Below are 14,196 nucleotides of genomic sequence, written 5' to 3'. Positions count from 1 at the left end.
TGCTGGGATCAACTAATTTCAGGTGCATCGATGATATTGCTGTGGATTTGCGTTCAACTTGGGGAACTGACTGGTCTGCTTATTTTAGTATATTTGTAAAAAGTTGTCAAGGGTGCCCCCTTCTAAAAGTTCGTATAAATAAAAATAAATAAATGCATGCCCTGCTTGACAGAATGGATATATTTTAGTAAATTTTATATATGTTATATTACAAGATGGCAAATGGTCTTTCACTGGAAAATCAAATGGAAAAAGAAAAGGGAAACTAAATGAACTAGATGATGGTCAAGTCCCAGAATGAGGTCTCAAGTAAAAATTGAAAGCAGAAGTCTGAGAGAATTCCACAGGGATCCAGGCTACTGCAAATTTAGCTGAAAATAGATGTTGGTGACAGTTTTCTCTAATTTATATATGGTGGGCAGCAGATTAATCCATTGATTAACAGATAATTGAGGGTTATCTTTCCAGCTTTGCATTAAAAGTTTCACAGAAATTGTGAGAAGTATGTCAATGAGTTTCTTAATACACTAATCAGTGGAATAATCAGACCTATATGAATTACTAAAGATAAATTTAATGTGTAATCATAGTAATCATTGTAACAGCCTGCCAATAACTGAGCTGAAAAGGTTACAACTTAAGGAAGCCAAAGGAGAATGACAGGCCTTCAAATGGTTGAGCTTCTTTTGCTAAAACTCATTTGGACTGTATGGAGGACAGCATATAGTGGAGCCCAGGCTGGAGACTGGAAAGGTTTTACCCTCTCACCACTTTCTGTTTGTATTTTAAGATGCAGCTTTAATTATTGTGAAGTGCTCAGGTGCTGTAGTGTTTGATCTCCAGGGACATCCTATACATGAATAAATACAATCTGCTTTCTAAATATGGAACAGAAAATCAGGCATCTGAGAGGGATATTGGTAAATAATTTGTCAGTTTGGGTTTCTGTATGGCTAGTACCAGCAAAGGAAATTATAATGTAGGAGCTATTTCCGTAGGAGTATCAGAGTCTTTCCAAGGAAGGAAAGTACGACATTCCCAAGCAGGAGGAGATCCCACACTGAAGTTCTATGTATGAAAAACTGTAGGTAGCTGGGTGATTATTTTCTTAACTCTGTGACCATAATTAGTATGTTTTGTGTATTATGTCATGTAAAGTATTGATTATAAGGGGCTTACCAAGTATCCCAGGTCTATCATTTGTTTTAATTGATGTTAAATTGTAGGTTCAATCCTGGAACTGTTGGAGAAGAGATTGTGGAGTCAACCTTGAGCTTCACTCCTCTCACTCTGCTCCACTCTTACAATGTGAAGGGAGCAGAAGCAGTCATATTTCTCTTACTGAGGATTTCTCCAGCCCTGGGGAGTCCCAGCCAGCAGAGAGATAGCATAGCCAGCTCCTGTGTCTTCTCCCATGCCTACCTCCAGTGAAGGGTGCCTCTTGGGATTAGGAAGGGATTTTCTGGAATGATGTGCTCCAGCAATCCCCAACTGGAAGATGGGCCAGCCCCAGAACCAGCCCCACAATCAAGAAGCTGCAGCTAGTTCCCTTCTGGCTTCCCTTCCCAGCTTCACTCTTGGAAGTTGGCCACTGCTAAGAATTTGGGCTAGAGGCTGTTCAGCATCTAATAAGAGACCGGTGTAATTAGTACCCCAAGCTCAATATAGTTTCTTAAGCTGTTTCCCAACACCCCCATCCCCAAATAGCATCGGTGCTACAAATGGACACAACCAAATTCACAGCATGGACAAACAGCAAAAGGAAGGGGCCATTTCAGAGGCTGAAAGGGACAATATCCAGCTGGTTAAATGGAACAAAATATCCTTCCATTTTTGGAACTAAATTCATAACTACATTTCCAGCCATCATTGCCACAACCTTGATTATTATCATGAATTGTAATGGTCACAGTGGCAAAGTGCAAAATAGTAGGAGGCCAGAAAAGCATTGTGATTGGGTAATCATGTAATCTCTTTATGTCTCCAATTACATTGGAAAATGCCAATTATCTTTGATTTCCTATCTTCTGTCAAATATATATGCCCTAGCTGGTTGTTTAAAGGTTATGTTACTACGTGGAAGTGAGAGATGTTCCAAGTCTGAGACACTGTCATTATAGCAACCTTTTGTAAGGTGGCTATAACTGCACACTCACATTAAAGTAGAACCAATAACTGCACTCTTGGGAAGTTCAGACTTAATAGGTGCAAAAAAGACATAAAAATGTTTTCTCTTGTCTGGCTCAATCCAGCAATGTACCAACGAGTCTGGGCCCTATTCAGCAAAGCACTTAAGCACATGCTTAACTTTGATATCATTGGCATGTGTTTAAATGCTTGTGGTTTGGGGTCAGAGTGCACAGCACTTCGCAGGACCAAAGCCCTAAGCATTTCTAATGCATACATCACCATAAAACCCAAGTATCTAGGTGTCTTCTTATAAGAAAAAAATACCATATCAATTTGATCCATGAAGGAGTCTGGCCTTTGAATCTCCTAGGTTCCACTGCAATTATGGGAGGTTTTATTTTCCTTTGGGGGCGGGCGGGAAGCAAGTCTTTCAACAAGTACTCTTATTGCAAAGAGGTCAAACTATTGGCAAATATGGGACAAGGTGATAGCTTCATAGGGCTGAATGTTAAAAAGATAAGAGAAACACTGAAGGAAGAATAAAGCTCTTTGCTCTATCCCAGATCCAGTGACGCATTTCCCAACTCTCGTGGGACCCATAATGTCCTCTATAGATGTATTGTAGGGGTGTGTCAAGGTTCCTCCCCCACTCTGAACTCTAGGGTACAGATGTGGGGACCTGCATGAAAAACCTCCTAAGCTTATCTTTACCAGCTTAGGTCAAAACTTCCCCAAGGTACAAAATATTCCACCCGTCGTCCTTGGACTGGCCGCTACCACCACCAAACTAATACTGGTTACTGGGGAAGAGCTGTTTGGACGCGTCCTTCCCCCCAAAATACTTCCCAAAACCTTGCACCCCACTTCCTGGACAAGGTTTGGTAAAAAGCCTCACCAATTTGCCTAGGTGACTACAGACCCAGACCCTTGGATCTTAAGAACAATGAACAATCCTCCCAACACTTGCACCCCCCCTTTCCTGGGAAATGTTGGATAAAAAGCCTCACCAATTTGCATAGGTGACCACAGACCCAAACCCTTGGATCTGAGAACAATGAAAAAGCATTCAGTTTCTTACAAGAAGACTTTTAATAAAAATAGAAGTAAATAGAAATGAAGAAATCCCCCCTGTAAAATCAGGATGGTAGATATCTTACAGGGTAATTAGATTCAAAAACATAGAGAACCCCTCTAGGCAAAACCTTAAGTTACAAAAAAGATACACAGACAGAAATAGTTATTCTATTCAGCACAATTCTTTTCTCAGCCATTTAAAGAAATCATAATCTAACACATACCTAGCTAGATTACTTACTAAAAGTTCTAAGACTCCATTCCTGGTCTATCCCCGACAAAGACCAGCATATAGACAGACACAGACCCTTTGTTTCTCTCCCTCCTCCCAGCTTTTGAAAGTATCTTGTCTCCTCATTGGTCATTTTGGTCAGGTGCCAGCGAGGTTACCTTTAGCTTCTTAACCCTTTACAGGTGAGAGGAGCTTTCCCCTGGCCAGGAGGGATTTCAAAGGGGTTTACCCTTCCCTTTATATTTATGACAGGGTGTAAGAGTCCAAGGGAGGTTTCCTGTCAGAAAACAGTGGCCTTCAGGATATACCCCTCTTTTTGATACCTAAGAGCTTTAGTTTCCTTTCAGATTATATTTGTATATTGTATTTAGGAACATCAGAATTGTCAGACTGGAACAGACCTGTGAAGCTCATCTAGTCCGGTATCCTATCTGCCAGTACATGATTGGCCAGTACATGATGCTTCAGAGGAAAGTGCAAGAAACACTGCAGAAGGCAGTGTTTTAAAACGAAGATCACAGCCTTGGATTGTGGCCAGGTATGAAAGACAAGCCACTGGTCCTCAGTATAATATTTTTTATATCTATTATGCCTTTCTTTAGTGCTCAGCTCAAGTAGGTCTTTTGGCATTCCATTGATAAAGCTGGGTATTCCAGACTGCATTCTGCTCTGTTACACCAGTGACACTTTTTCCTCTGGAGATTTCTGCCTAAGCACCATATTTAAAGGTAGGTGTTTGTATTGGGAGAAGCTGAGAAGAAAGGCTGAAGCCACTTTAAATGGTCTCTTGGGTAATTGAGCCACTCTCTGAATCAAGAAAAGGAGTACTTGTGGCACCTTAGAGACTAACACATTTATTTGAGCATAAGCTTTCATGAGCTACAGCTCACTTCATCGGTTCCTTCCCCACTCTGAACTCTAGGGTACAGATGTGGGGACCTGCATGAAAACCTCCTAAACTTACTTTTACCAGCTTAGGTTAAAACTTCCCCAAGGTACAAACTATTTTACCTTTTGCCCTTGGACTTTCGCTGCCACCACCAAACGTCTAACCAGTATTATTATTAGGAAAGAGTCTGTTTGGAAACGTCTTCACCCCCCCCCCCGCCTCCCAAATCCTCCCAAACGTTACCCCCCTACCCCTTTCTGGGAAGGTTTGGTAAAAATCCTCACCAATTTGCATAGGTGACCACGGACCCAAACCCTTGGATCTTAAGAACAATGAAAAAACATTCAGTTTCTTAAAAGAAGAATTTTAATAGAAGAAAAAGTAAAAAGAATCACCTCTGTAAAATCAGGATGGTAAATACCTTGCAGGGTAATTAGATTCAAAACATAGAGAATCCCTCTAGGCAAAACCTTAAGTTACAAAAAGACACAAAAACAGGAATATCCATATCTCTGAATCAGAAGCATGAGACCTATTGACACGTGGCCTTTATTTATTTATTTATTTATTTATTTTTTAAAAAACTTAGAAGTGTTTTGGAAGCTAGTTGTCTTGATTTGGGAAGTATTCACATTTGCCCTTTATTGAGATGAGATTTAGAAATCTCTCCTCTAAATACAGGTCCCTTAAAACTTATTTTAGACTGATAATAAGTTGACCTGTGTTGTGTACTTACAATCATTCATTTGTGCATCAGAGGGATATTATAGGAAAATGCATGCCTGAGAAAACTGTTGGACACACAGAAAATACCTGAGGTAATACAGGTGAGCAATGTAAAGAGGAAGTAACAGAGATATTGGGCCCAGTGCCTTAAAGATGTTCGGATGTTTCTTCGGTCAGCATAGCAACACCTAACCCCAGGTGTTCTGCTGCCAACTAGAGAAATTTTGTGCCCTATGCTCGGCCCCCAGGCTTCCAGTACAATCAGTGCTTGGGGAGAGCTGAACACCTTACAAAGGGATGTTCAGATGCCAGCCAGCTGAGCAGAGAGCCACCTGAACTAGCTAGGAGTGAAATGCTGAGGAGAGGGGATCAAGCATCTGGGGATATGTCTATACTGCAATTAAACACCTATGGCTGGCCTGGACCAGCTGACTTGGACTCGGGCTGCAGGGCTGTTTAATTGCATCATAAACTTCTGGGCTTGGGCTGGACTCCAGGCTCTAGGAACCTGTGAGGTGGGAGGGTCCCAGAGATCAGACTGCACTGCAGTCTGAGCCTAGAAGTCTACCCTTCCCTTAAACAGCAGCGCAGCCTGATCCCCACAAGCCCAAGTCAGCTGGCAGTTTTTAAATGCAGTGTAGACATACCCTAAGTGACTGACCTAGTGTGGCTGGCTGACAGGCCAAAGAAAGGTGTCTCCCTTCGCTCTGCAGCCTCATTTACATACCCCCTCCTGGAGTTAGACACTTACGCCAGCCCTTGCCCTAGCTGCCAAAATCATCTCTCTTTCTTTCACTTGATCATGCCTGCTAGCGCTCTCACTCTCCATTCCCTTGTGTGTATTTTGCATGGGTGCTCTGCTGCACCTCCACCTGGCGATAGCCTGCCTCCAGCCCTCCAAGCAATCTGCTGGCTGTGGGGTGGCATCAAGGCTTAGGTAGTTTTGCAACTGCAGGCCAACTGAAACTTAGGTGCCTTGGGGATCAGGTAGCAGCTGTGAAAAGGTTAGTGATGCCTCAATGGTGGATTTAGGTGCCAAAGTGGGGTTTTCAGAAACACCCAAGCTGGACATGCACCTAACTCTCATTGGTTTCAATGAGAGTTAATGACCGAGGCATTGAAAAATCTTACTAGGCACCTATCTGCATCTTCAGGAACCTAAATAGCTTTGAAAAATCTGTGTGATTAAGCATCCAGTGCTACACTGAGCATGTGGTTTGGTGCAGTGTCAATTTGCAAATATGCAGCAGCCAGACACACACTGGTGTTAAGGTACTTTTCAGGTGATACTGTAGTTGTGGGATGTTTTAGAAACCATGTGTTCAGTGACCTGTCTGCTCACAGCTCCTTCAGCAGTGATTTGAAAAGGGGAGGTCAGATTAATTAACAATAACAAGTGAGTTGCGGAAATTTGTGATTATTTTCCTTTGGAAACTTTAACATATGGTGTGGAGCTGGTGAGCTGATCCATTCAGAACATATCCTAATATTGGACTATGGAACTTCGGCATTTTAGTTCCTGTTTGATTCCATATTCTGTGTCTCATCTGTTTCTTCCCCATTTAGGACTGCAGAATGTCTGGCCTTTAGTTCTTGTTTATTTCAGTCTTCTTAATTTAGTCTCTAATCCTGACATCAGTAGGAGTGTATTTTCCCATCTGAAACTGGTGTGAAATGTCACAGCTGGAGAGTTTTATGAAAATCTAGCCTCTGGTTTGTAAATGTTGGGTGGTTTGTTCAAGTGATAGCAGGTCTCTGACTCACCTGGACCAATTTATTCAGATTAATCTTTTCTGCTACCATCTGTTTGTGGCATCAGGAAAGCGGCTGGAAATTAAATCTGGGATAATGAACTGTATTTATTGGGATAAGGCAGTTGTGATGGCTATTCTTTTAAAACCCATATAGTGTTTAGAAAGTGTATTTTCAGCTCTTTCGTGTCTGTAACAGACATTGATTTCAGAGGTAGAGTGGAGAGGGCTGACTGATTTCTTCACAACCACACAGTGTGTGTGGTATGAAAACTAGTCTTAGATCTTTTAGTTAGACAGCCTCCTACTATTTTTGTGAAGTTTGTGACTGCCAGTCTCCTGGCTGCTTTGCTAGGCTGCTGAAGATTCTATTGTATTCTGCAACATTTTCTTCCCCATATAAATCTGACAATGTGAGAGTCAAGAGTGAAACATGCTTCTGGACAGTAAAAAGATTTCACTGAAAGAGAACTGAAATGTGTTAATTTTTATTCATTCCCTTAGCATGCCACAGGTGAAAGCAAGTCCTGGAAAGAATAACAGCTGTGGCTAGTGATCAGCAATTACTCAGTATGGAACAATTATGATGGATCATGCTAATTTAGGATTACAAAAATTAAAAAGGAACCAGCGATGAGTCATGTTGAACCTGATGAAATGTTAAGTATCAGTGGGCTGGCCTAATCTGTTGTATTTTTAAGTAATAACAAATGATAGCGGTGACTGCATGCGGTTATAAATGACTCTCCTCATCCAGCATGGAACAGCGGGGAGGTAACAATTCCAAACACCTGTAAGTAAGCTTTACTAGAGTTAGGCTTAGCACTTCCTCTATTACAGCCTCCTTGTCACCTTTCCTCTCTGCCTTCTCCCCCTGCTTCTCAGAACTAGTTTATTTAGTTAAAAGGAGAAAACAAAATAAGGGCTAAATTTTCAAATGCAGGTACTTTAAAATTGAGCCCACAAAACTGGTGAGTACACCCATTGGAGCTGCAGATACTGCAACTGTCCACAGAAAGGTAGTTTTATATGCACATTTACCCAATTTGCATAGCAAATGCTGCTTTTGGGGGGTGCACTATTTTTATGTGCATAGGCAATTGTAGAGTAGCTAACTGTTCACCCTTACCCATATCATTTTCCATTAATTAGTGGCACATTATATTTGAATACAGTGGCCTACATTAAAGAGGAATCATCGTTCTTATCACAGTATTGGTCTTTTTGTAATTAGTTGCAACACTGTTTTAATCCTGAGTCAGTGAACATAATCAGACATGCTTTCTTTTTACTGTAAAAAAGTGTATATTCAATAGTTGTAGTCACAGCCTCCACCTGCCCCCCATCCCCTTCCCTTTGCAGGTTCCTAAATGATACATCCAGTGTATGAGGAGGAAGGCTGTGACTATGAATACTGAATTTACAGTAGTTTACATTAAAAAGGAAGTTTTTGTCATATTGTGCAAACCAATACAGCCTAAAACAACATTGCAACTAATCACATGAGATATTTCCTTTTAATGTCAGCCACTGTATTCAAATGCAATGCATAACTAATGAACAGATTCTGCACCACTTGCTCATGTTAAGTAGCACCTCACTCTTCATCTAATCCCATGAAAATCACTGCATTTCAGTAGCTCCAAGTGGATTAGGAAACCTCACATTCCAGGCTTTTTCAATTCCCAGTCTCCAAGAGGCTGACCAAGTCCTAGTTTTCCCTGCCCTTCCAGTGACTTATGTGCATGAGGCAATATAGAAGTTTATACCAGTGGTTCTCAACCAGAGGTCTGGGGCCCCCCAGGGGTCTGTGAGCAGGCTTCAGAGGGTCTGCCAAGCAGGACTGGTATTTGACTTGCTATGGCCTGGGGTGCCAAGCCCTGCCACCTGAGGCTGAAGCTGAAACCTGAGCAATTTAGCTTTGCTGGAACTGCTGTGGTGTGGGGTCCCAGGCAATTGCCCTGTTTGCTACCCCCTAATGCTGGCACAGTTTTTGTGGCGCAGGTGGGCTGTGAAGTTTTTATAGTATGGGGGGGGGAGAAAGAAAAAGGTTGAGAACCCTGGTTTATACCACTCTGCCCTGGCTGTGCTTTGAAGTTTCCCAATGGCACTTCTAAGGGAAAATCACACACCCTGACTCACTACCTGTGATGAGCGAGCAGGAACCCAACCGTATTACATTGATTTGTCTCTGGTCAGGGACAGTATTAACATAAGAACGGCCATGTTGGGTTAGAGCAATGGTGTACCTAGCCCAGTATCCTGTCTTCCCACAGTTGCCAATGCCAGATACTTCAGAGGAAGTGAACAGAACAGACAGTCATTGAGTGATCCATCCCATATCGCCCATTCCCAGCTTCTGGCAAACAGAGGCTAGGGACACTCAGAGCATGGTTTTGCATCACTGAACATCCTGGCTAATAGTAATGATGGACCTATCCTCCATAAATTTATCTAGTTGTTTTTTGAACCCTGTTATAGGTTTAGCCTTCATAACATCCCCTGGCAAGGAGTTCCAGAGTCTCTTCAGCCAATGCTGTCCTCAAATACACACCACCAGTCACTTGGACCAAATGGGCTTTTCATATCAACTTGGATACAAAAGAGAATATGCAGAAAAGGCAAAAGTTTAACCATTAACTCCATCATTCAACATGCTCTCTAGAGAGCCAGTGATGCTAGGCTGAGCTCACAGTTCCAAAGAGGAAAATAATTATTAATAATTTAAAAATATCTGAACTATGTTTCTAGGCTCTGTGGTTCATTCTGATCCTACAGGGTATGTCCTGTGTCTCTCCTCAGAAGGAAATCTGTCTCTATCTCTCTGCCACCATGCAGGGGGCCTGACATTTCCTTTATGAAATCTCTCCCTTATTCCTAACTTATATAGAGGTAAGCACTTTTCTTCCTCTGAGTGACAGGTATGGATCAATGCTCCAAATACACATACACCTTTCATTAGAGGGCTTTGTCTGGTTAAGTCATTTCCTCCAGATATTTCAATACGTCATACTTTGAAATCCTTGCAAGAAAGGTGCTATAGAAGTGTGAGGTAGTATTATTTATAATTAGTGCTAATTGTCTTTCCAAGTCCTGGTTGCCTAAAGTTAGCAAAACCCGTTCTGCCAAATATTCAGAACAGATAACACCACCTGAAAGACTAGGGAATACAAAACAGAGGTAGAGGAAAGTCTAGATTACTGCTCCTAACTTTAAGTGAGGCCAGGTTTTGCTGATACTCCGTATACAGCCATGCAGAAGAGGAAGGCAAGAGAAGCATGATATACTGAAATGTGTGGATTTAGAAGTATTTTGTTAGAATGTGTTCGCTAATACCTTGTACTTAATAGACTTGTATAGACTGGGACTGACACGCCTACAACTATACTGCATATAGCATAGACAAGGCAGGGTAGATTTTAACATGAGCTAAAATTGTTGAATTGAAGGCTAGGCTCCTCCTCTGATTTGGTTGCATTTTATATCCATTTTGCATTCACTTTGGGCAGAAATAAATGACTATGATGTGTGCAGGGTGGGAGTAATCAGGCCATGCATTTTGATTTTGACTTTTGCAGAACCAACTACCTTGCCAGCGCTTAGTAAATAATATTTCCTAGTTTATAAAAAGACCAAAGATTTTTTTAAATGTCACCTCTAAGAAAATCTGGGAACTATGATATAGTAAAGCATGCTGTTAATATCTTCGATGTTAAGTGTTAGGTTCAAAATGGGAAACACATTTCTCATACACTTAATGTTTTCTAAAATTCATATTAAGGGGGGAGGGATAGCTCAGTGGTTTGAGCATTGGCCTGCTAACCCAGGGTTGTGAGTTCAATCCTTGAGGGGGCCATTTAGGAATCTGGGGCAAAAATTGGGGAGTGGTCCTGCTTTGAGAAGGGGGTTGGACTAGATGACCTCCTGAGGTCCCTTCCAACCCTGATATTCTATGATTCTGGTGGATCACAGGCTAAATTATGTCACAAACAGGCCAAGTATTCCCAAGGCCACACTTACAGGTAGGGTTTTGGAGACTATGTCAGAGTTTGAGCTAAAAACTTCTAAGCTTGAGAAGTTCATTCTGGAAATGTCTGTACAGCATATCCCACCACTGGTGCTATAGTTAAGACACTTCATGCTGAAATTGACTTGTCAGCTGGCCAAAATTAGCTTCACCACAAGATAGGTCAGGTGAAAATCTCTGGGAGACATTATGCTAGAAGCATAGTAGTCTTAGTTTCCTGGAAGCTTACCCACCTACAGAACAAATACTTTATGAAAAGGCTTCAGATTGGAGCTGGTTGGGAAATTATCCCCCCTCCCCCAACAAATCTCCACAAAAAGAACATTTTTTGAGTTTTTCTACAAAAATGTCTGGGTTGTTATTAAACTGCAGAAAAACACAAAATTGTCAGTTTTGGGCAACGAACTAAATTTTTCCTGCTTTTTACAGCAATCAAAAACTGAAAATTTCAACTTGTCAGGCAAAAGTTTCAGCAACACCAAACCATCTTTGCCCAACATTTTTTGTTTTTCAGTTGCAATGATAATTTTTTTTTTTTAGTTTTTCAGGTTTTTCACTAACTCCTCTGCTCAAACATGACGCAGGACATGGCCATTTTCCCTGGAAATTTCCATGTAGAAGAAATAGCTATTTTCTCTCAAATGGTGATGAAGATTTTTTTTATTAGTTCTACTTCTAATATTGAGGCCACTTATGAAGACCTATACCGAAGTGGAAAGGTGTTGTTGAATAGAAAGCATAAGGGATTGTGAAACCTCCCCACATAGACTCTAAATCAATCTGGAGCTAGTCATCCATTCACCTGCTGTCAGAGCAGTGGGACACAATGCTAAAGTATATGACTCCCACTACTTCTGTATAAGGCAGTGGGTAAGCCAGTCACCCCTTGAAGATCTAAGCACAATGAGGATGGGGAAAGGAGATCAATAAACACTAAGGAGGCGAATGGAACAGATGTGCAATTGTTAAAGGGAAATGGTTGCATTTTATTTACTTTTTATTTTTGTGACAGATTTCTCTAGACCCAAGATAGAACCAAGACTGGGTTTAATTTCTTGAAACAAGGACAAATTAAGCATGCTTTACTCCTTCTATCCCTGCTGCTGTTTTAATATATCATCTATTCTTTCCCTGCAAAAATCTAATCCAGTGGTTAGAAGGAACGCATTGTGCAAAAATAAGGAAAGCTGGATGTATTGGTTAACCAGAGTTGGATGGTTGTGGAAGATCAAGGAAATAATCAGTGTCAAAGAGAAATCTCTGAGTAGCAAACTGCTGGGCAAGAATTTACCATGAAGGTTTTAAAATTAGCCGATAAGTAGCTTTAGGAGCAGTAGGGGAAGCTGGTATTGTTTGTCAAGTCATAGATAAAGATTTTGACTGCATAACATCCAAACCAACAAGGTATTTTACAGAGGAAGTTAAAATTCTACTTTGATGCCTTGTTGTTAAGGTCTTAAAAGGGATAAAAGCATAGCTAGCTCTGTATGCGTTGTTTGGAGGGCACTGCCCGGTAAGCAATGAATAAGTTGAATTTTCTGTGTCTCTTTCAAAGAAAAAGTGGTGTGGGAGTAAAGATAGCAGATGGAGATTGTAATGATGAGTAGCTGAGGTGATTTAAAGAAAATCTACTGAAAGGTAAAGATATTTGAAAAGTTTCCATAGGTTCTATAAAATGTCAAAGCATTTCTTGAGTCTGCCTTTTCTCTATAGTTGTAAACAGGTTACAATACCCCTGTTTGATAACCCATTAGTTATTAACTACAGTACTAAATTTGCCCTTGTACCAAATGACCCCACGGAGAAAAGCTGTCTGTTTGATTACAATAATAACAAGTCTCTAACAATTGGATTTACTTAGCTAGATGTTAATTGATGCACTTAGAACCTTCCACAAAAGAGTCTGTGAATGTTGCATAAGATTGCAGGGAGCTGGCGCCAAAAATTAGAAGAGATTCGGTGAATCAAGGGTTATGAACTGTCAAGCTCTATTGAAGGAAAACTAATTTTTTAAAAATATCTGAATGGAGCGGAGCATTAAAAAGAATTATGCAAATTTTAATTACAGATAGAGGCTTGTGAACCATTTTGTTACAGTGCAATCTTAATTTTCACCTGAGAGGAATAATCATGATCCTTTAATGAATTGAGATTTGGGTTATAAATAAAAGGCAAGGAGATCCGTCATTATTGCTCATTGTATTACATTTCCCTTGGTCAGAGATGTCTGAAATTTTGCAGTGTAAAATCCATAGCCTGGATAGCTAAAAGGCAATTATTAGCTCCTACACCAGTAACTCATCCAAGAGAAGGAAACGTCTGATGATTTGGATTATGAAGATTAGGGCTTCCACCAATCCTGACCTGAGGTGATGTTGACCATTTTCTAATGGATAATTTTAAACAACTGAGCAAGGGCTCTCCTTTAACAGAACCAGATCCTGACCAGGAGATTAACCAGATTTTTGAGTTTCCCCTCTCCCATTTCATTATAGAATGCCTGTACTCCATTCACTTTCAGCCATCTTTGCATTGTCCTACCTCCATTTTAGAGGAAAGACAGAACATGTGGCACGACCATTCCATGTATCAGCTAATAGGGATGCTAAAAGAATGACACAACTCTTTAGGGATTCAGATACTGCAGTGATGGCAAAATATAGAAACCAAAGGAGACAGACAATTAACACCCTCTGCACAGTGTGTGAACCCATTTTCTCTACATGTCTAAAGCCCACAAGCCCAGTGAGTAGGAGTCTAAATATCACTCCCAAAACCTAAGCACGTGCATTGTCATTAAATAACCACAGAGGACTAAAGTAGAAATATCACACTGAATTTGTAACTTTTCATACAGAGACCTAAACCACACACAAAAAAACCTCCATAAAAAGTTACATGCAAAGGGGGTATTTCATCATGCCCCTTTGTTAATTTCACAGATACATAGGACAACTTGAGTGGGTAGATTTTAATGTACAGTAGAATGACATGACCATGTCATGTACACATTACAACCTGTCTACTATTTAACTTCCATATCATAGCGCTATAATTATGGCTAGAGAATTACATAAACAGTTGATTATCTGTGCTGCATTTCTATATTCATAGCTATTACGGGCCAGCAGTGATAAAATAAATTAAGAGGGGGAGCTCAGAAAGTGAGAATATAAACAGCCCGTTTCAGCGCAAATATGCAAGATGTTTCACATCTATTATTTATCTCAGGTCTATCCTTGGTTGGTCCCATGAAAACAGCTCATAACAGTAGTTTTTGTGTAAAGAACACTTAGTGCTATATATCGGGTACTACAGGTCTGATGCTTAATGTGCCGAGGGCCCTCAACTTTCACTGAATTAAATG

Source organism: Caretta caretta, chromosome 9, assembly GCF_965140235.1.
Source record: "Caretta caretta isolate rCarCar2 chromosome 9, rCarCar1.hap1, whole genome shotgun sequence".
Classification (NCBI taxonomy): domain Eukaryota; kingdom Metazoa; phylum Chordata; order Testudines; family Cheloniidae; genus Caretta; species Caretta caretta.
Note: the sequence above shows the minus strand (reverse complement) of the source record.